The sequence below is a fragment of the Microcebus murinus genome, chromosome 7 (genome assembly GCF_040939455.1).
Source record: "Microcebus murinus isolate Inina chromosome 7, M.murinus_Inina_mat1.0, whole genome shotgun sequence".
NCBI classification, from domain to species: Eukaryota; Metazoa; Chordata; class Mammalia; order Primates; family Cheirogaleidae; genus Microcebus; species Microcebus murinus.
The window spans coordinates 56168834-56193786 of NC_134110.1; the positions used below are offsets into that span (position 1 = coordinate 56168834).

The window sequence follows — 24953 nt, forward strand, 5'->3', positions numbered from 1 at the left end:
CAGCATAAAGACAGTGTTCCTTCAAAATGTGTACATTTTCTTCAGATCTCTCCAAATACATTCTCTGATTCACAAAAATACATCTATCTTGAACTTGACTAAAAATAGTGTTGAAGTTAATTCCCACTTAAGAGAGCAGGGAATTGAGATACTGAAAAGAACAGTTAGGAAATGGAAACGGATTTACACTTTGTCAAAGAGGCAATTTTGAGCACCTTATTATAGCAACAACATGAACTCTTTGTGAATTTAGTTTTGACAGCATTGGGATTATCACTTTTCTATCTGTGATAAACTGTAGCATGTATTCACCATTTGTGTCAATGGCTCAAATGTTTTAGCATGACAATAAGCTAAATCACATTTTACAAAGGAATTAATAATAATTGGGTGGTGTTATTCCCTTGTTAAAGATGAGAAAACCATGGTGAAGAAATTCAGCCTTACCCTTAAGTCATGCAAATATCTTGCACAGACTCTAGTCAAGCTCATGACTTCTGCTTGGTACTCTTAGGGACTTATATAATGTATACAACACACAAACCCAGGGGGAAATGTATCATAGGTAGTGTTGTTGAGCTACTAACCAAAAGTGAAGTATTTTTTGTTGTTTCCACCTCACTGGAGAACAGATGAAGGTCATAGACTCTAATGTTTACTGTCATTGAGTTTCTGTGAGGGACTCTTTCTCTGGGCCATGGTCTTTAAGGAGAGGTAATTTCAAAAAATGTTAACAGTGATCATTCCAGGCCCAGCACTGTGTGACTCTGTTTCCGTTTTGAAAATATGGCCAAATTTCAGTTATCTGATAAGTTAAATAGTAGAGTTAAAAATAAAATTAGAAGTTTCAATCTCTGCCTTCTGTTAGAATACAGAATAAGAATTAGACAAAAAACATTTGGTTCTATGATACTGTAATTTTAGGAACACAAGGATAGTGGTCACCTCCTAAATAACCTCACATTTCCTAAAATTATTTTTTATATTCTCATATTATATATTCTGAGATACTTCTTGCAACATTGTAACAATTATTTATATGAGTAGTTTTCAACCGGGCATGATTCTGCCTCCAGTGTCTATTTAGCAATGTCTGGAGACATTTTTGGTTGTCATAGCTGGGAGGTGCTACTAGCATCTAGTGGGTAGTGACTTTGCTAAACATCCTATATAATACACAAGATGTCCCCACACAAACACACACACACAACAAAACATCATCCTGCTCTACATGTCAATAGTTTCAAAGTTGAGAAATTCTATTTAAATTTATAAATAAGTGAACAACTATTCTAATATAAAATTTTTTTTCTAGTATATTCAGCTTTGGTCCATTGACACAGGTAGGATACATGTATTTTCAATGATGAAATCTTCACTTGAGCTTATAATGCTCCCTGAGATTTAAAAAGTCGGAATTTAAGGCCGGGCGCGGTGGCTCACGCCTGTAATCCTAGCACTCTGGGAGGCCGAGGTGGGCGGATTGCTCGAGGTTGGGAGTTCGAAACTATCCTGAGCGAGACCCCATCTCTACTAAAAATAGAAAGAAATTAATTGACCAACTAAAAATATATATACAAAAAATTAGCCGGGCATGGTGGTGCATGCCTGTAGTCCCAGCTACTTGGGAGGCTGAGGCAGGAGGATCGCTTGAGCCCAGGAGATTGAGGTTGCTGTGAGCTAGGCTGACGCCACGGCACTCACCCTAGCCAGGGCAACAAAAGTGAGACTCTGTCTTAAAAAAAAAAAAAAAAAAAAAAAAAGTCGGAATTTAATTGAGTAAACTGGATCTTTTAGAAAATGAAAGTAGCCAGAAGAGCATTAAGTAGGAAACCATTCATTCATGCCTTTGTGTGAATTAATGCAATGAGGAATGATTGTGGAGAAAGGCAGACCCGAATGAATGCCATAAAAGGAAGGTTATGGAGCTGTTAGACAGCTTAACAATGCTAGGCACCAGGAGAGAGGAGATTCAAGAAGGATGATGGTGCCCAGTTTTTCTTACTTTCAAATTTAGTCCAACTATTCCCCACTATAAGGCATGAAGAGTAGCGGAACTCACATATCTTAGTTTCAATTCTTTTCTTTTTTCTGGTTCAGCTTCAAGGAGGTTGTGATTTTTAAAATACCAATGATTGACTCTTCTTTGGAGAAGTTTCTGTTCATTTCCATTGCCCATTTCTTGATGGGGTTGTTTGATTTTTTCTTGTTTATTCTTTTAAGTTCTAGGTAGATTCTTGTTATTAGACCTTTATCGGAAGTGTAGAGAGCAAATATTTTCTCCCACTGTGGGTTGTCTATTTGCTCTAACGATCGTTTCCTTGGCTGTGTAGAAACTTTTTAATTTGATCAGATTCCATTTGTTTATTTTTGATGCTGCAGTGATTGCCTTGGGGGTCTTCCTCATGAATTGTTTGCCTAGACCAATATCTGATAGGGTTTTCCCAACATCTTCTTCTAGGATTCTTAAAGTTTCATGCCTTAGGTTTAGATCTGTTATCCATATGAATGAATTTTTGTGAGAGGTGAGAGGTTGGGATCCTGATTCACTTTTCTGCATGTTGCTAACCAGTTTTTCCAGCACCATTTATTGAAGAGAGAATCTTTTCCCCAAAGTATATTTTTGTCTGTTTTATCAAAGATTAGGTTACCATATACAGATGGTTTCATCTCTGGAATCTCAGTTCTATTCAAGATATCGATGCTTCTGTTCTTGTGCCAGTACCATGAAGATTTAACTATTATTGCTTTATAGTACAGTTTGAAGTCAGGAAGACTGATGCCTCCCAGTTTGTGCTTTTTACTTAAGATTGCTTTGGCTAGTTCCATACAAAGCGAAGAATTGTTTTTTCTAGATCTGTTAAGAATGCTGGTGGTATTTTGATGGGGATTGCATTGATTTTGTAGATCACCTTAGGTAATATTGACATTTTAACAATATTGATTCTACCAATCCATGAACATGGTAGATTTTTCCATCTGTTTAAATCATCTGCAATTTCTTTTTTTAGTGCTTCATAGTTCTCCTTGTATAAATCTTTCGTATCTCTCATTAAGTATATTCCTAGGTATTTAATTTTCTTTGGGGCTATAGTAAAGGGTATTGCGTTTTTGATTTGAGTTTTTGCTTGATGGTTCTTGGCAAATATGAAGACAGAATAATGACCTTCAAACATAGAAAAAAAAATGCTCAACATCTCTAATCATTGGAGAAATGCAAATCAAAACCACAATGAGATACCACCTAACCCCAGTGAGAATGGCCTGTATCAAGAAATCCCAAAACAACAAATGCTGGTGAGGATGCGGAGAGACAGGAACACTCTTACACTCTGGTGGGACTGCAAATTAGTGCAACCTTTGAGGAAAAGAATTTGGAGATACCTCAAACAGCTAGAAATAGAAATACCATTCAACCCAGCAATAGCATTGTTGGACATCTACCCAAAAGAGCATAAGTCTCTCTATTATAAAGACATCTGCACCCGGATGTTTATGGCAGCACAATTCACTATTGCAAGGGCATGGAAACTACCTAAGTGCCTGTCAATTCATGAGTGGATAACTAAAATGTGGTATATGCTCACAATGGAATATTACTCAATCCTAAGAAACGACAGTGAGCTAGCACCGTTTATGTTTATGCTATCCTGGATGAAGCTTAAGCCCATAATACAAAGTGAGACGACACAAGATCTGGAAAATGGGCTACACATCTACTCGCCATCAAATTGATACTGACTAACTAAAACTATGGTGCTCAAAAAACAATAGTGTTCAACAGGGATTGGGGGGGGCAGGCCCACATCTTAAGGAAGTGGCGAGCATTGTGTGGGGGAAGGGATTAATTCTATCCCTTTTTAGGGAGAGGTAAAGATATACATTGTAACCAAAATATCTGAAAAAAAATCTGCAATCGGGAAGTGGGCAGAGGGAAGTGGGGAGGAGGGAAGGGTATGTACATACACAGTGGGTTCGGTGCACACCACCTGGAGGCTGGACACGCTAGAAGCTCTGGCATAGAGGGGTGGGGGTGAGCAGGGGCAAGATATGTAACCCTAACAATATCTGTACCCCCATAATATGAAGTAATAAAAAATACCAATGATTGAGGAGAACAAGAGTAAAGGGAATGCTGACAAATGAATACATCGGCTGACAAATTATTTTATTGGCTTCTTGGGATGAGGAGCCTCAAGAGTTCATAAATTATATCACTAGCCTCTCGTCCATGATATGTAGTATTATTCAAAAGCCAAAAAATAAGCTATCGACCTTTCTACACCATTCATTATTTAGTTTTCTTTTCTTTTTCCTTTTATTTTTCTAACCTGAGTAATCTGCTACCTTCAGACTCTGTCTTTGCTATTGAGGATGCCATGTAACAAATTCAGACAAAAACCAATGGCAATAGCATCCTGCATGGTTCAAGCTGTAACTCTTTGCATTAATTATCTATTGCTGCCTAACACATTATGCCAAAATTTAGCACAGGCATACCTTGTTTATTTGTGCTTTGTTTTATTATGTTTCGCAAATTCTGTGCTTTTTAGAAATTGAAGGTTTGTGGCAACCCTGTGTCAAGCAAGTCCATTGGTGCCATTTTTCCAACAGCATGTGTTTACTTTGTGTATCTGTGTCACACTTTCTTACAATATTTCAAACTTTTTCTTTATTACTATAACTGTCATGGTGATCTGTGATCAGTGATCTTTGATATTATTACTGTAATTGTTTTAAGGTGGCATGAACTGTGCCCATATAAGACAGCAAACTCATCAATAAACCTTGCACGTGCTCTGACTGTTCTACTCAGGGGCCATTCACTCATCTCCCTCCCTCTCCTTGGGCCTCTCTATTCCCTGAGAAACAACAATATTGAAATTAGGCCAGTTAATAACCCTACAATGGCCTCTAAGTGTTCAAGTAAGAGGAAGAGTTGTATGTCTCTCACTTTAAATCAAAAGCTACAGATAATTAAGCTTAGTAAGGAAGGCATGTTGAAAGCCGAGATAGGCTGAAAGCTAGGACTCTTGTGCCAAACAGTTAGCCAAGTTGTGAATGCAAAGGAAAAGATCTTGAAGGAAGTTAAAAGTGCTACTCTAGTGAACACATGAATGATAAGAAAGAAAAACAGCCTTATTGCTGACATGGAAAAAGTTATAGTGGTCTGGGTACAAGATGAAACCAGCCACAACATTCTTTTAAGCCAAAGCCTAAGCCAGAGTAAAGCCCCAACTCTCTTCAATTCTATGAAGAGTAAGAGAGGCGAAGAAGCTGCAGAAGAAAATTTTGAAGCTAGCAGATGTTGGTTTATGAGGTTTAAGGAAAGAGGATATCTCCATAACATAAAAGTGCAAGGCAAACAGCATGTGCTGATTAAAAATATGTAGCAAGTTACCCAGAAAATCTATATAAAATCCTTGATGACGGTGCTACACTGAATAACAGATTTTCAATGGAGATGAAAGACAAAATGGCCTTCTATTAAGAAGATGCTGTCTTGTACGTTCATGGCTAGAGTGGAGAAGTTGGTGCCTGGGTTCAAGCTTCAAAGGACAAGCTGATTCTCATGTTAGGAGCTAATGCAGCTGGTGACTTTAAGTTGAACACAATGCTCATTTACAATTCCAAAAATCCTACGGCCCATAGAATTATGCTAAATCTACTCTGCCTGTGCTCTAGAAATGGAACAAGAAATAAAGCCTGTATGATAGCATATCTCTTTACAGCATAATTTACTGGATATTTTAAGCCTACTGTTGGGACCTACTGCTCAGAAAAAAAGATTCCTTTCAAAATATTACTGATCATTGACAATGCACACCCAAGAGCTATGATTGGAGATGCACAAGATTAGTCTTGTTTTCATGTCTGCTAACACAGCATCCATTCGGTAGCCCATGAATCAAGGAGTACTTTTGACTTTCAAGTCTTATTTTTTAAGAAATATATTTTGAGAGGCTATGGCTGTCATAGATAATGATTCCTCTGACAAATTGGGGCAAAGTAAATTGAAAACCTTCTGGAAAGGATTCACCACTCTAGATGCCATTAAGAACATTTTTGATTTATTGGAAAAGGTCAAAATACCTACATTAACAGAAGTTTGGAAGAAGTTGATTCCTTTCCTCATGAATGAGGACCCACAATTCTTGAGGGGTTCAAGACTCTAGTGGAGGAATTAACTGCAGGTGTGGTAAAAACAATAGGGAACTAGAAGTGGAATGTGGCAGCCTGGCTAAACTGCTACAATCACATGATAAAACTTAAATGTATGAGGAGGTACTTCTTATGGATGAGCAAAAAAGTGGTTTCCTGAGATGGAATCTACTCCTGATGAAGATACTGTGCACATTGTTGAAATGATGACAAGGGATTCAGAATATCACACAAACTTAGTTGATAAGGTAGGAGCAGAGTTTGAGAGGATTGATTCCAATTTTGAAAGAAGTTCTACTGTGGATAAAATGCTATCAAACAGGATCACATGCTATAGAGAAAACTTTCATGAAAGAACAAGTCAATCAATGCAAAACTTCATTATTGTCTTATTTTAATAAATTGCAACAGCCACTCTAACCTTCAGCATCCACCATCCTGATCAGTCAGTAGCCATCAACATCAAGGAAAGACCTCCAAGAGCAAAAAGATTATGACTGACTGAAGGCTTAAGTGGTCCAGCTCATGAGTAAAGTGTGAAAGACTGCAGAAAAGAAAGTCCTTTATAAAAATACTGTGGGTGTGTGAGGTCTGGGGGCAGGGATTGGAGGAAGATTGTGGAAGGGAAAAAAAGAAACAGTATTTTTCTTTAACATTTTAAACATTATATAACATAATTGCCTGATCATCTGATTTCAAGGGAGATAAATTAAACTATAACACTATTCACATTATTCACATATTCATCACCTTACATAGTATGACAAGGACTTGGAAAGTAACAATATTGCAAGTGTTGAATCTTTAGCATTTTTTAGCAATCAAATATTTTTAATAAAGGTGTGTAATTTGTTGTTTTAGATATAATGCTATTGCATACTTAGTAAGATGACAGTAAAGCATAAGCATAAATTTTATATGCACTGGAGAATCAAAAAACAATTTGTGTGACTTGCTTTATTGAGATATTTGCTTTATTGTGGTGGTCTGGAACTGAACCCACAAACATTTACCTTCTCACCTAGATCGTTACAGTTGGAGATCTGGTTATGACTTAGCATAGGTGGTTCTGATTCAGGATCTCCAGTCCCTGAAGACTTGATTTGGGATGGAGGATCCATTCTAAATTGATTCACCTGGTTTTGGTCACCCCTTAGGGCTTCTTAAAATATGGCATGCCATAGAGTGAGGGATTAGCAAGAGAGAGAGAGAGGCAGCAAAATAGAAGCCATAGTAGCTTTTATAATGTAATATCTGAAGTGCCATATCATCTCTCCTGCAATATTTTACTGGTCTCAAAGACCAACTCTGGTAGAATACAGGAGTGGACTATGCAAGGGTGTTACAACCACAAAGTAAGACTCACTGGATCGTATTGTACTCTGATTACCATATTGATGGTGTCTTTAAGTTCTACAATCAGCTTGAGTCCATTTAATTGAAGTGTTTACATGTAATCATACACAGATAAGCTCTGCCATGGGTAACTTAAAAATAATGACAAGTCTTGTTGGGAAAAGAAAAAAGTGAGTCCATGTTCTAAGGAGAATTATGTTGAGTTTATCATACATATTCACAATGATATTTAAAAAAAAAACAAATATTTTTAGGTTTTGCCAGTTTTATTGTCCAGAGATAGCTTTTGTGCTAATCCAGCCAGAATTCTGTCTAGTCTGCCATGAAATATTAACTGTTGGCTTTTTAATGGTATAATTCAAATAAAAATTAGAAAGAATTAGAATGAGTAAGAATTACAAAGGACTGACTTCTAGTCCCTGTTCTCCCATTTCCCAGCTGTACAACCAGAGTTAAGTTTTTATCTTAGATGCTTCGTTTATGAAATAGATTTAATAGCACTCATCCATAATGATTGTTTTGAGGACTAAATACTATGATGTGAGGCAAAGTATCATAAATACCATGATGTGAGGCACATTGCTGTGCACATAGTGAGAACATAATAAATAGTAGTTATGAACTTTAGCTTCCATTTCAGTGTTTTTTAAACTGAACATTCTGACCATTAGTAAGTTGGGAAAATTAAAAATGGGGTGAATCAGTCCTTCTTATACAAATGAAATAAAAATTGAACAGTGTAAAAATATCAGAAGTGGGGTCGGAGACTCAGTTTCTAGGATTTATTGTGTCATTGGAGTTAGTATTGTTTCATGAAACTTTTGTTCCTTATTTATGCGCACACACACAATTATGTGTTAGTGTGTGTGTTCGTGGTGTGAGTGTGTGTAGTATTTGTTCCTTGTTTTGATTAAAACTATACTGTGGGTCCCCTCTTACTGTGGGTCACAGTCAAAAAAAATGAGAAAGCCACTACTCTAACCTGACTTAGTTATATTTATGTTTTTTGCTGAGGGGAACCAAGCTTATTCTCTTACACTGATTGCGTCTCTCTTAATGTTGGGAAGTCTTTTAACGTTTCTTTGTTGAAGAATCTCTTCCTGTTTAGAATCCCATTGAAAGATGAAATCCCAATGCTCATAGAGCCATGACCTTTCCGTGTTACACCATTAGACATGCCCCAGGCGAAGACACGGCTCATTGCTTCATGCCCAGTAGCTTGGTGGCTGCAGATGCATGAATGGTGAGAGTTACAGGAAGCTCAGAAATCTCAGCGGACTTACACATTTGGAATTTTTTTATATAGCAAGGATCTATTAAATACATGGACTTTTTTAGTTGTGTGATTAAATAAAGAAGTGCTAAGCCCCTGAGGTTTATGAAATTCTAAACATCAATCCATCTTAACGAGGCACTGCTTCTCATGGAGGAAAATTGAAGCCTTTCACTGTCAAGTTTGCCAAGTTTCCAGTAGTGAACCATACAAATGAATGGGTTTTTAAAGAATTATTTTATATCATGTTTATCCTGTCTTAATTTTGCATTGATAGTTATCATTAGTAACTTGAAATTTGTCAGCTTCAATTTATCAGAAAAACATAAAAAACCTTAAAGTCTTACAATATTGTTACTTTTCAGGTCCTTGTGATCCTATGTAAAGTGATGAATATTTTCATATGTGAATGTTTTAAAATTTATCTGCTTTGAAGTCAGATGTTCAATTAGTTAACTATAATGTTTACAATGTTAAAGAAAAAGACTATTTCTTTTTCTTCCCTCTTACAATCTTCCTCCAATCTCTGCCACAGACCCCACACACCCACAGTATTTTTATGGTGGACATCTGGGAACTTTTCTCACTGCAGTCTTTCACTTTATTCATTTCTGGCTGAGCAATTCATAGTCTAATCATCATCAAAATTTTAATTTCAGGTATTTCTGGGTTAAATTCTCAAGGAGAAATTTCCCTCTAAAGATTTGAAACAAATTGCACATGAGCTTTCTTTATACCCAGTGGCTATAAAGTCCAGAAAAATTAGTCAATATACAGAATAAATGGCTTTCTAATGTAAAATGGAATAAAATAATATTATCTGTTTCCAGACTTTATGTCTACCATATAATACATAGATATCCTGAGATAGTGTTACAAGGAAAAATACTTATAATTCTTTAAGAATGAAGATTTATAAAACTTTTTAGCATTAGACAGGCAGTATGTATAAGGGATTTAGAGTACTTTGTAATAAATTGTTTATATTTGTATGGCTACAGTTTATAAAATAGTGTCATTCTAACTTGACAAAACTGTTTTGACATAGATATTGTATTTACAGATAAGGAAACTGAGGCTTAGCATAGTTAAGTGACTTGCTCATAGTCACAACATTAATAAGTGTTAGGAAGCTAGGCCTCTAACAAATTTCTCATTAATGTTTTTTGTTGTCCAATACCATCTTTTGCATCCACACCTATTGAGGAAGTTTAAATCCAATCCTTGCCATTAAAATCTTTTATTTTATTTTTCAATGTAGGTATATTCATGATTTTTCTTGTTTAATCCTCAATAAATAGTATAATATGGGTGCATTATGCTTCCCTTTTTTTAGACACAGAAGCTAAAGCACAGAGAGGGAAAGAAACTTGCTCAAAATTTTACAGCTAATCAGTCTCTAGCCTAGAACAGTCAGAGTCCAAAGCTGACTGCTCTTTCTCATACAGCGTTTCTCATATGCTGCATTTCATGTAGGTATGAATCAGAACTTGGTAAAAGAAATAATGCAGTGGTTAATATTAGTTGTTCATTGTCTTCTGTGATAATTATGTACACCGTTACACCAGAGAATTCACACTCCTAATAAACTCTCAAACTATTTCTTCCAACCTAACCACAATCAATATGAGTATCTGACATTTGCATAGCCCCTTACAACTGACCAAGTATTAATATTTTGACATACACTATTTCATTACAACAAACTTCTGAGACAGTTAGGACAGGTATAATTAGCATGATGATTTTACTGATGATAAATGTTTTTCTTATAGAAATAACAAACCTTAAAATTCACATGGCTGATAAATGAAAAAAAAAAGCAAATTACTCAGGTCCCCTGATGACACATTCTGAGAACTTTCCACAACACCATGCTAAAGATAGCTCTGCATGCCGCAAGATTCCACCTGCCTGTGGGAGTTCACCAAGACCTTTCCCCGACTTTGGAGGAAGTCAGATAGACCACAAAGATTCTTGACTTTTGATATGAGAAATCCTTACAACTGGGCTGTTAGGCATGGTATGTATTAGTCCAGTCATAGACCAGCTGGGGAAGAATTCTGGTTCTGCCTTGAGCCTCATTTGTGTGTCTTTTGGGAAATTACCTATATTCTCTGACTCTCCCTTTTTTACAGGTGAAAAAGTTGTGAAAATTGTGAATAAACAAATGTGTGATTTCAACCAGGATGGTGGTTGTCTAGCTAACTCATTGGACATTTTTCTAAAACACATCTTGTGCTGTGGTGTGAGAATCCTTGGCTTTGAGAAGTCAAGAATGCAAAAGTCTTCAGTGAGATCCTAGGATCTATATAATGTTTGGGCTTCATAGTTTCCTGGAATAATAATGATAATTTTAATATTTAAAAGGTTATGATGAAGCTGTGAATTCTGAGAGCAGTCAGCCCTAGGTGGGAATGCACATCAGGACGGAAAAGAGGCTGATGAAGCCTGCACTTTCTCCAAGATATGAATGTGCTCAGTCACGCTGAGTTAACTGAGAAGACCAACCACACTATTTCCACTCTATGAGTATATGAATAAAAATGTCATGGATTTCACAAATTTGGTATATATTTTTCACAATCTTGTATGAGATATTTCTATTCTAAGAGTTACCACATTATAGTGATGTCTGTTTATGTTTATCTTTCTCACAAGATGGAACTAGGCAAGGATTGTGTCTTTTGCATCTTTGTATTTCTATGGCACAAGGCCTGTTAACATAGAGCACATATGAAAGTTACTCAATAGCTATTGATTGAACTGCATTTATTTTATATAAAAAATTTGTGAATATGTATTGCCTATACCCATCTACATGTGTGTGAGTATCTGTGTGTCTTTGCTGATATTTAGTCTACCATTCTGTTCTCTTATACCTACTTGGTAAGACATGGCATTTTCAAGGGAAAACAGTTACAGTCTATTACATCATGCCATATATATATTCTATGTATATAGAATATGTACATATACTGTATGCATATGTAGACTATATACATATGTATGAATATCTATATAAGATATATAAACATCTGTATAGTTTTAGAATATATAGCCATATGTTCATATAAATATTTATATATACAGAATATATGCATTTGTAGAATATATACTTATATTCATATTCTATATGTATATAATATATACACATACATATATTCTAGAGATATATATAGATACATATACACATTCTATTGATATAGACATATAGATCTATAAATATCTAAATATAAATATAGATTTATATAAATCTATTTAAATACAGACTTATATAGATCTATATATATTCTAATTAAGATTCCATAAAAATACATATATATTTATAAAATTTCTATAAGTATATTGAAGTATAAGTTTGCTTTTAATAACTAAAAAATTTTTGAGGAAAAATTATTTCAGTTCAGCAATTTCAATTTAGATATAGTTCAGCATGTTTTAATTTAGTAAACAAGAAGACATTATTTCCCAAAGAAAAAAATCTTGTTTGACTATTATTGATTGGTTTTTGTTGGTAAACTTTTTAAAATCCTAATATTAAAATTCATTCTACGAGAATAAGTTTTCAATGTGAATATATGAATGTTAGAATACATATTTAGTTGACATTTGTGTTTATTTGAAGGCGTGATGCTGTAATGAACAGAAGTAGCATGATACTAATCCACATGACATATGACAATGGTGTCTTTGTTTTGGTTGAGTAAATGAAAGAAAGTGCTAATGCTTTTCAGCAAGGATAATTAAGGTGGCCATAAATAGCCTATCACTATGGAGCTGAGGAAAGAATAAGTCAACTTGTCATATAAAATAATTATATTACATATTTATGCTGGGTTTAGGAAGGCCTCAAAGGCCCCACTAAATATTGACTCAATCATTCTTTCAGTATTCCTAAGCATGGTAGTGATGAAGGGGAGAACAAATATATGAAGACATTTTTACAATCGGAAGGTGATAACCAAATGTTAGGTGCCTTCATTTCTCCTCCAACTGGTGGCAACTCTCAAATGCCTGTAGGATCTGGGCAGCTACCCTTAATAGCTAAAAGAGCCAGAAGTTTTATGCCCAAGAGAGGTAGGAGCAGTGGATAACTGGAGATTACATGTCCTGGTTAAAGGCAGGACATGTAGTTTGGGCAGGAAAGGGCCTATATGTCATCTTTGCAGTAACCAAGGACCTGAGGCTGACTGGAGTGGAAAGAGAATGCCGTGGCCATCAGGGAGACTTGAGTTTGAATACTGACTCCAGCATTTGGGCTCTGTAATCCTAATCATGTTACCTAACTTCTCAGAACTTCTGCCATTTTATCAGTCTAAGAGAACCATACCTATATCAAAGTGCTGCTGTGAGGAATAATTAAAGGAAGTAACTAAAGACCATAGCTCATTGGCTGGCCCACAAGAATTGCTCAATAACAATGGCTTTTGATTCTAGGCTTTGCACCCAGCCCTTCCCTTTCAGTAAAGATCACCTGTAGGCTGTTTCTGTTCTTTTATTTTCTTTTGTTTATTTGTTTTCTTTACTTCTTAGGAAGCCAGGGAATTGGGGGTCATGGGTAGTGGGCAACACTAGAAGATAAAACCCAACTGAGCCAGTGGGGCACAACTATGAGGGTAGCAGTGTTTTCCAGGATTGCTCTGACCAGGCTACCACTAAACTCTGCCAGATGTTTATAAGTTTCCCACTAAAAATGAATGCATTCTAATCACATTTCTTTCTTTTTCTAGTTCTTTATTTTTTTTTCAGAATATAAAATTAAATTCTCCTTTTCTTAAAGAAAGTGGAAAATACCAAACCATTTCAAGAAGAAAATAAAATTCACCTGTATTCCCATCAGCCAGAGATAGGCACTGTTCACAATTCAGTGTTTCTTTTCATTTTCCAATGCATACAAATGTGTGTCTGCATACACTTACCATAATTAATAACATACTTAATATATCATTTTGTATACTGCTTCTTATGTTGAGTAAAGAGGGTTTTTGTTCTTAAACCATGGAAAGCTGGTACATTTTAGTCACTTAGTACCTTAAAACCTAGACTATATAGTCCATTCAACGCAAGGCTGCCCAGGAAGTTGGGAGGGCTGTCTTTATAATTGTGGCCATAATTATTTTAAAACCTTAATGCAGTAATTTATGTTTGAGAAGAACTATAGAGTCAATTTTTAGTTCTGGTAACATGTTTCCTTTTCTTTCTCAACCCCCTAATTGCTCTCTCTGGGAAATAACTATTTGCCAAGGATAAAAATTATTCATTCGGATTCTTGAGATACATTCTTTAAATGGGGGAAGATTCATTACACAGCTTTTCCTTCAGCTCCTTAGAGAAGAAACCCTGGGAGCTTTGTGAGAGTCTGAGAAACAATTTGTTTCTTCTTGCATCTGAGCTAGAACTCATGGTAACAGGAATCTGATAGAAGTTGTATTCCTCTCCTCAGAGTAAGCTAGATCTTGGATACAAAAATATTTTATTAGTAGTTAGAATTACTAAACCTAACTCACTCCTATAATTCATAATAAAACTATACTGCTAATATGTCTAAGTCTCAAAAACATAATATTGATTAAAAATGAGTTGAAGAAACATGCAATAGGGTAACATTTTTGAAAACCTTGAAAATATACTAGAGAGTATGGTATATTATTTTGAACATATAATCATATTGTAAAAGCCATATCAACTTCAGAATAAAGTTTATTCTGATTGGGAACAGAAGACACTTTGGTTGTCTACGTAATGAATTATTTCTTACTAAAAAAGAAACATTCAAAGCAAATATGTCAAAGTGTGACATCTGTTAAATATGTATGGTAGTTTCATGCTATCTACTATCAACATTTCATGAGTATAAAAATATTTCCAGGAATCCAGGATTTAGAAGTTCCAATAAATTAGACCAGCCTTCTTTCAGATAGTGAAAATGTAAAGCTTCAAGTGCTTACAGCTTGTTGGGTGACTAAATTGGGAGGAACACTATCAGGTGATCTACAGCTCCCAGAACTACACTAATGAGTCTTTAAAACTGACTTTTACAAAATTCCTCTGGCAATACTTGTAGTAATGAGAGCAGGTATTTTTTGTAGTTACTCGTGCTTAGTTTCATTCTTTTGTGCTTGTGTGGTTAATTCTCAGAGAAACTAACTCATTGTAATGGTAATGTGGGCTCTCATCCAATAGCACTTGAGATGTAACAAGCATCACCAGGGCACCAAAATGGCCTTTGTGAAAGAAGAAACAATGCCTAGTGTCTGTAGTCCTTTGATCAAAGTGAGGAAAAATAGGGATTGTAGTTAATTTATAAGGTGTCAGCAATCATTATCCTTTTCTTATGCTTTGAACGCTGATTTCCATCCTAATAATTCTTCAGTACTTGGACCAATGTAATTTAAATAAGAACTATTCAACAAATATTATTCAGAAAAAATTAGTTGGACCTCACACATAATGCTTTGGAATGTTTATTATACAATGACATTGACAGTTTTATGCCTGTACAAACTTGTTGCACATTCCATTGAGTAATCCCATATTGTAGAAGAAAACACACACACACACACACACACACACACACACACACACACACCATTTATTTTGCCTTCTTTAAGCAGATGAAGGAAAATTAATTAAAAACTCATAAACTTGAGAGATATTACAGAAGAGAAGAGAAAAAGATAAACAGAAACTTTATTTCAAGAAAGGAAGTAGCATAAATGGAATGGTGATAACAGCCTAAAAAGTTAGAATGTTGAATAAAGATGTTTCATTGGACTGAGGTTCAATTTTAAGTGCTAATATGTTGCAGTTTCATATGACATATCAAAGTAAAATGATGGCAGTTTTCTACCTAATAATGGTATTCCTGAGAAATCTATAAATCTCTTAATTATTAAAGCGTTTGAACTTCTGTTACAGAGTATCTCTTATCACCTGCTGAGTATTTAAATTTCATGACCAGTCCTGCAGTGCTTCGTTTAAATGCAGAGGTTTCTTTTAAAAGATCATCCACATAAGCTATTTGTTTGCATCACTGTCATTCATCAAAGGAGAAAAAAAATGTAGTTTGCAGAAGATGTTTCTTAGAAGAGTTACCCTGTGGCATCTCTTTTACCCCCTTAAGCCCCCACGACCTACTAGCTGCTAGGGTGGTCTGTAGTTCAAATGTCAAAGCTTTCTCTTTTTAAGTGAATCAGAATGTATTTTGTGTAACACGTGGGGGGGGGGGTGTTAAATTGCATTTCAGATAAGCAAGAAACTAAAAAGCATTAAATTAAAGGAAGACATGTTTGCAATTTTCCTTTTGAAACAATATCTTGTTTAGTTTAAAAATGATCACTTTTAAAATAATGCATACCAAGTTGCTTGATGGTTCTTCCATTCTTCTGTTATCCATGTATAAATTCAGAATTTGAGAATAACATTTCTGGGTTGTTAGGCAAAATACTAGAGATGTCCCTGACACTTTAACAGGCATTATCTATAGTGATTAAATTTTACGTCAAATACACCTCATTCAAAGGAAAGTGATGTATTGGTTATTTTAAATGGACCTTTAACCAAATAAATCACAACAAAATGAACATAACTACAAAGTATGAATGTGGAATTTGACACATACAGATTGGGAGTATGGGAATATGTGTGTATGAGAGCAAAATTGTGCAAATTTATATCTGTTTGTATACACACAACATACATGCTTATCTATGTTATTAAATGGGTATACTTTATGCTTAGTATGTTTGAAAATACAGTAAAGTACACAGAAATTATCTGCTTGAGCCTTCTGCATGAATGTCATATTAAAAATCCTACATCATGCCCTTGCCCTGTATGTGTGGTGTGACCTCAGCAGCATGCCCTTGCTTCTGATTGATTTATTTATCTCTTGATTTCCTGAGAAGCACATTCCAGAAGGTGGTAAGGAGAGTCACCTTGCGTAAGCACACACAGTTCCTTGTGTCCCACCTTACCTTTCTGGTATCCTTTCTCAAACCCCTACCCTCAAGCTATCTAGGCCATTGTTTTTTATATTAAAGGAGACAAAAGAGATGCATGCCATCCCTTCCATATTCATTTAAGACTGCCTCTGGGAAGACTTCCTTGATTTTCTCTTTTAAAGGATTCATTCCTTTCTTTATTCTACCACATCAGGCAGTCAGGATATTTGGGCTTTCATTCCAGCATTTGTAACATGCTTACATTACTAGCAGTCTCAAGGAACAGAATTGAGCTTTACGTCATTTGGTTTTATGTATGGCACAGTGATTAACACATCGTTAGTTTTTAATGTCTTCCCTGGATTTTTCTTGATTAACGTAAATATTCATAGTAGAGGTGATTCGGAAAAGCAAAGTAGAAATACCCAGTTAAACAAGGAGTGATATGGTCCAGTAAGTGAGAGTATTTGTCTTCAGACCTATGTACTTTTGCATCATTTACACTGAGATCATTGATAATTGCTAATATGATATTTCCTACTTAGAAAAACAAATGTAATTAGGCTAAGCTCACAATTGGAGACTTTCAATATTTTCATACACAAATTCATTTATTTGTGCATTAATTAGTTTATCTAAATTATATTGAGGCCCTACTTTATGCCAGGCAGTGATAGGAAGTGATACCAAGTTGAACCAGACAGTGTTTGTGCTTAAGCAACTAATGGTATACTGGGGTCGTGGGCAATGCTATTATGAAGAAAAAAGGCACAGATGGTCTAGAAGTATAAAGGAAGCGAATTAAAGAGAGGGAATTCATGAAAGGCTTTCTAGAGGAGGAAAAGCTTGAACTGAGTTTTTGAAAACAAGACCTAGCCAAGGAAAAGGGAGGATGAGGTAGGAAGGAAGCCTTCCAGTTGGGGCAAAGTCATATGCAAAGGCATGGGGGGGGAAAACCAAGAATAGTGTGTGTTTGGCAAAATGTAAATAAGTGTGTCTGAAACATAGGATACATGTATAGTGAGAGGGGCAGGGTCCCCTCATTGTCAAGAGTCTTCTATGCTGATTAAGGAGTTGTTGCAGGTAGTGGAAGCCACTGAAAGAATTTAAGCATTGGCGTGACAAGGCCAGATCTGTGCTTTAGATAAATCCCTCTGGCTACGCCAGGGATGATGGATAGAAGGAAGCAAGTCTGGAGTCAGGAGACCAGTTATGGGGTCATTAACAAATCCAGAAGAAAAATGAAGAGAGTCTGACCTTAGTCAGTGGCTGTGAGGATAAAGTAATGTGGTAGGGAGAGAGGGAAGAGGGGAGTGGAATGGACTTAGCCTTCAAGAGACAGAAGCAACACAATCTGGCGCTCACTGAATGTGGAAAATGAAGAATAGTCAAGGTGATTCCCCATGGCTTGGATAAATGAGTAGGTGATAGTGGTGCCATTCTTTGCAACAAAAAAACATAGGAAAAGGCCAAGTTGTGTTGGAGAAAGACAAGGAATATATTTAGGACAGAATGATGCCTGGGGATTAAGAGATTCAGGAATTCTAGCTTTTTATCTTAAAACAGATGTGCCTGCTATAGAGACTTGATCCAGGGCTTTTCTATTATATTTCTGGTATCATTATTTTTTTACTTCCATTAAGGATATGTATGCTATATTTTATAGATATATACATTCATATTTCAATTTTCTGTAATAAATTAAAATTCAAATCTTATAGACTCCTATACTTTATAAAGGAAGTTTTAAATCAAGAAATTTGAGAGCTTCATGAGTCATTAGAAATCATCAAATCCAGCCCTTCATTTCATAAATGAAGATCTTAAACCCAAATTGCTTAAGTGACTTGTCCCAGGTTCATGGAGTAAATCAATGATAATACCTGGATTAAAATCCAGATAGACTCCTGGCTGACTGTGCTCTTGATATGCCATCTCCCTTTTTAAAAAGGTATAGGGAAAAATTAAGCAGGCACAAATATTGTTAAGGTTTCATGACTCTGACATTTTCCTTGTGTGAGAAGGTGGGTGTAGGAGAGAAGTGCCAGGCTAGTAAAATGTGTTTTGGCAGAGAAGACATCTCGTTTGTTTACAAAGAGAGAATGACTTTCCTGGGTCCTGGCCCAACTCTGGGGCACTGTGAATGACTTTGGCAACTTTCATCAGCCACAAATATGTGGTCTCACAAGAGTTACAATCAAGAAAAGCAATTGTAGGAGAATTTGTTCATACGGGATTTTCTGGGGTGCCCTTATATCTTTTCCATAGGCCTCAGTGGGGATGCTGCTACTGCTTCTTTAGAGGTGATATAACAAAGATCTGCTCACCTGATTAACACCAGTAACTGGAAGTGTCTCCCTATTTACAGGAAGAAATGTTGTCAGTCACAGGCAGATTCCATCACAGCATTCACTAACTCTATTGAAACAATGAATCTACACATTTCTGTTTCCTACCAGACTCCACTCATTGTACTTGTAGTATCTGGCACCAGACTTAGTACACAGTACATATTTATTACACATATGCTAAGAGTGAATTGAACTGATGCAGAGTGTCATAAGTCTGAACTAATAGTATAGTCTGGTCTTGGTTTTGGCCACCTGTGGGGTGATGCATAAGCAGAATAAAAATCAAGGGGTCACTGAGGCTCAATGACCAAGGGGCAACAGGTGGACTTCAGTGCTAGGAAGCAAGAACAGAGTCCAGAAAAGAAAGTGAAGACCCCTAAAACTGATGTAGCATGAATTGGTATTGGGAAAGGGGACATCCAAATCAGGAGCCAACAGAGGTAAAGCAAGTAGCAGGAACCAGGAAATTGGAGAAGGAACATGGGGTGGGCCAACAGCATTGACAGCCATCGCTGTCGTCTCAGCCTGACGTGAGTCTGAGTTTCCCACACACTGAGGGGCCACAACCTGGCATCTGACATTGATTAGCTGTTTCACCTTGCTTTCTATAACCTCTCTGAATCTCAGTCACCACATCTATAAAACAAGATCCTTGGAGCTGGTAATATTTAATATCTCTTTCAGCTTTCTTATACTAATGGTTTTCTTTTTTTCCATAAATAGTAAGTGTTCCTCAGATATCAAAATGAGAAATGGGACTCATGTCATGAATATCAGTACAGAAACCATTTTAAATGTTAGCTAAATAGATCTATTGTCTAAAAAGACAAGTGTACTTCCCCATTTGGTAAAAGAAACAGTATATTGGGAGATCTAATAATAGAAATCCCTGCAAATAATATATTTGGCCTCAGCCATCTTTTTTATAAGGCCATAAACCTAGATATAGTTGCATTTTCAATATTGCCACTGATTTATGAAATAGTGATATTAGATAAAACCATCAACATTTGAGGCATTTTTTGCGTTGTTTTACCTTTTTATTGCTTTCCCATATTTACCCTTTTACTTTATTTCATGGTTGTTTTGCCATAACTGAGTAATACCATATGCACCAACATTCAATGAGGGTCCACTTAATCCACAACATATTTTAAGCAAACAATGCCTTTGTCAATTTTTATAGGGTTTAAAATGTTATTTTCTTAAGAATTACATGGGGAAATTATATTCTTTGTGCTTTAAGATAGGCTCTGGTTTAAGAGTTCCCTTGCAGTGATCTCTTGAAGTGAAATGATAGGGAATGCATTTTGCATATAAGACATGTCATAACCTCACACAGATTTTGGTTCTCATGAACATGAAGTACCAAGAATTTTAAGAGTCCAATAAGAGAGCTTTTCTAAACTCTCTCTCTCATAATAGAGAGTGATAGTATTAATTCTCCACTTTAGTCATTGGGCAAAGGACAGGATAGGCCATTTATGAATGAGCTACAAATGGCCGATAATCTTCTTAAAAATATTTTTTTTTTTAGTCTATTTAATCTTAGTACTTCTCATACAGTTGACTGGATATTTGCTTTCTCACTATGTATAACCTTTTCCAGGATTTGACAGCCATCAGTGTGCAAATGTTTAAATTAAAAAAAAAAAATTTAAGTGATCAATCATTGAACAAGTTTCAGCTCATCATTTCTGTAGCTTTCATTTTACATATTCCCTGCATGAATATTGTGTTATCAGAATTTGTCTATAACACTGGTGGCAACATGCTTGTGTTTGATGGAAGACTTTCCTTTGATATGGAGCACAACCTGCTGGGTAATCCCTCTAGCCTCTTCCAAAGCAATATACCAGCTCTGCCACCAATTCACCATGTGATCTTAGACAATTTACTTAATTTCCTTGAGCCTCTGTTTACACATCAGTGAAATGAGGAAAGTAATACTTACAGTATCTGGATTGTTGCAAATATTCAATGAACTATATATTTGTAAAACCTGGCACATACCTAGCCTCACTAGAGGTTTAGTATGTTGTTGTTATTCCTATTCCTTTTGTTATATTTAACAATGGTTGGTAAGAAATAGAATAGGCAGAACAAAACAAACTTGTATTACTACGAAAAAAGGTAGGAACTTATGAGAGAATTTTTAATGATCCCCTTGTATTAAAAGTACTGACAAAGTAAACTTTCCACATACCTGGCCCTACAGTTTCTGATCTCACCTCTAATTAACATGGTCTCCAATATGGGGAAGCTGAGTGAAAGTGATCCCTTTCTATTGATGCATGATTTTTTCAAAGGAATAAGTAAATGCATACTCAAGAGCTGGCTTAAAAATGGAATCAATCAATCAATTAATCAGTCACTCAGCCAGCCAGCCAATCCAATAACTGAGCAGTTCTCACAACTCTGAGGCTAGTGGAGCATCAGAAAATAGAGTTTAGGCCTTTCTTAGATGTCTGACTTTTCTTTGATCGCCATGAAGTCAGCTAAGACCTCTGTTTCTTAAAACTATGTAATGGAATCAATTCTCTCCTTGTAGGTTTGGCATAAAGATCAAATCAGACACTGTATATGAAATCTCTTTGTAAATATCAAATCGCTTTACAAATATAACATTATTTCCTTACTTGAAAATCTTCGTTAATCATTTGTCATCTCTTTCCAAATCATATACATCCTTTTCCTAGTCTTTTGGACAATACCTTATAAAACTCTGGAGTGGCAGTATAGTCAGATAATTTTATGATTCAACTTGGGAGACTCCTTTATAACTCATCAGCTCTTGTGGTCAGCAACTTCTAAGCTTGAAATTCACACCTTGGATGTTTATAAAATATTAAACCTTAAGGTAGCCATTATTTTATCTAAATATATTTTAAAAACCAGTAGAAAATATATGAAGACAATCAAATTTGTTACAACTCTTTCCTGCAACTAGCTGATATGGCACATCAAGATGGATTTCACAGTTATACATCTGCAGAGGAATGTTTAGAGATAAGATGAAAGCAGTCCTCCTTATTAATCACACATTGTATGTTTGACTTCTGCCTCTCTCCTCGGCCTTTAAATCAACTACATCTGGTTCTTGCTATTTAAGTGCGCCATTACCTTGTACATTAAAAGGCAGTTATTCCTAGAGAAAGCAGCCTCATTTGATTAAAAAATAATTAACCAGAGTTATATTCATACTACTCATCATGGCAGCCCAAATGAGAATTTTAGTATAGGTTGGAGACCTACTTCATTTCTACAGCAGTGTCAGCAGAACTGAGAAGCACTTTATGGCTGTGATGAATGCTAGTATGAAACAGTTTTTTTGCTTTGCCAGTGTTAATTTTATAGTATCAAAAAAAAGCTTAATAGTATAGTATCAACATCTGACACATAGATAGGATTGCAAAGCAGCTGAACCTGGATATAACCACCCTATGCCAAAAGGTGTCCTCCTCTGTGAAGACCAGGGCACATGGTTGTTACTATACTGAGAGCAAGTCAAGCTTTGGGGACGGAGTCCTGCTAACCAGCTGCATAAGAAATTGATGTATAATTATCAAACAGATCCTATATTGGAGTTTGCTGATAGTGAATTGTCCCTCAGAAGGGAAATCTGCATAGGAAACCAAATTTCTTGTTAAGTGGTGTGTGTGACATAGCAGAGTAATTCCGATGGTCTAAATCAAAATCAGTGCTACTCAAGGAAATTGTTGTTATTTTGTAAGAAGGTAAGAAGCTTGCACCAGAATGTAAATTATAGCATCACTTTTTGCTCATATACAGACATATATATTAATATATGTCCCCAACCTATACTGAAATTCTCATTTGGGCTGCCATGATGAATAGCATGAATATAACTCTAGTTAATTATTTTATACTCCAATAACACCACTTTTTCTATATATCAGGTGAACTAAATAGTGTGCTTCGTGACAGGTAATTTACATTATGGCACAAACTTCTCATCCCATGGCTAACTGATCACAAGCAGTTAGCATAACAGCAGTTATTCTATGGACTACACTTTGGGAAGTACTGGTTCTTTGCCTGAATTAGAATTACACTGGGAAGCTTTATAACATATATAGTTTCCTAGTATGTACCCTTGAAGATTTCTGGTGTGTTGTACCTGTATCTTCTTCATTTTAAATTCTTTCCATGTAGTTTTGATGAACACTCAAAGTTTAGGGACTGTTATAACATAGAATAATTAAGTAATGCTAGGCTGAATAAACTAGAGGTCAAGAATATGGGTTTTGGAGTTGGGGGTTGAATTCTTGCCTGTTCTTGAGCAAGTTGTTTTGGAATTTCTGTGCCTCAATAGTTTCATCTATAAAACACATAAAGTTGCTGTGAGGTTTAAGTGTAGTTATATTAATAAAAGGAACTTAGCTCAGTTCCTGCTACATAGTAGGCAATTAATAAACGTCAGCTTTAAATGACAGGTATTGTCTTCACAATGAGAATTACCTGCTGCTTTTTAGGATGTGCATGTTCATGTATATGCATACATACTCCTTTGTCCAAATTCCCTGGACAAATAAGGAACATGCTGCTTATGTTTCCCTGTCTAAGCCTTCTTTCTCTAAACATTTGTCAAATGTAATAATCAAAACATTTTGGTTGTAAATGTTAAAAACTTAAATCAATGTAATTGAAGGTAAAAAAATGTTGGCTGCTCAGGGGGAGATTATTAAATCATGCAACTTACAACTGAATGTCCAAGGGTGCATCTAGCTAAAAACATTGAATGGACCCACATGCTTGAAAGGTATCCTTCTGTCTCTATCACCTGGCTCTATCTGGTCTATCGATAATATCAATCTATTCAGCTACCTAGCTATCCTTCTGAGCTGGCTCTGGTTTTGTGGTAGCAAAATGGGCATCAACCTTGTCAGGCATATATGTTACCACCTTACTAACTATAGAGAAAAAAGAAGTTCTTTTGAAAACTAGTTTGACAAAATTCTAAAACTGAGGCTCGATAGCCTTACTTTGCAGTATCTTTCCATTCTTGAATAACTCATACTTGCTAAGTAAGAGCAGAACATTCTGGTTTGCCATGCCCTAACATGTACCTGTTCCTGAAGCTAAATTGGGACAACACTACCTGAAGCATTTGTTCCGAAGGGGTAAAAGATAATTTCCCCCAAAAAAGTTAAGAGATGTGAGAAGGAAAAGGGAAACACATGATGTGGAATCCAAACTGACAGATGTTTATTACTCTGACCTACCCTCTTTTCCTCTGCCCTTCCCTTGTCGTTTAAATATATTGGTTCAATTGGAATAAAGCCAAGATTTGGCCCAGAGACCTTAAATTTGTTAGGATAATTTTCAGATATTTATTCTAATCTAATTTGTATTTGTTTTATAATAAACTTTTATAGGTTGAAATTCCCTCCCACATCTAATTTGGGAATAAAGAAGGAAGGGGAATATCTTACATTGACCAAGAACAGATTCAGAATTTATTAATAGCATTGTGAGTTTGATTCTAAACTTTCCTTTTTGTTAGCTTGGGGAAGAGTCATATTTGATAAATAGAAATAAGCAAGGGATGATGTTAGAAAGTGACTGCCAAAGTTTCACAAAGGGGAATTTACATTTAGGCTATATTTATTACATGATAATAATGTTACTATGGATTATTAAATAGTGGATGTATTATGGTTCACTGAATCAGTGAAAATCACGTAGCTGTTAATGATTTGGAACCCGGCTTGCGAAGCACGACTTGGCAGAGCTATCAAGTGGTTGAAAGTGTTGGTATGAGAGTTAAGGACTTCAGCGCTCAAGTCCAATCTGGCCGTTTTTTGTGGTGTGTGGCCTTGGACCTGACTTCTCTGGGATGCA

General features: G+C 35.8%; 1 protein-coding gene across 2 annotated transcripts in view; it reads left to right on the forward strand.

The window, feature by feature from the left end:
* Positions 1 to 24953, forward strand: part of ANGPT1 (angiopoietin 1) — a 233513-nt gene that overhangs the window by 116579 nt on the left and 91981 nt on the right. The gene's annotated exons all lie outside the window — the stretch shown is intronic.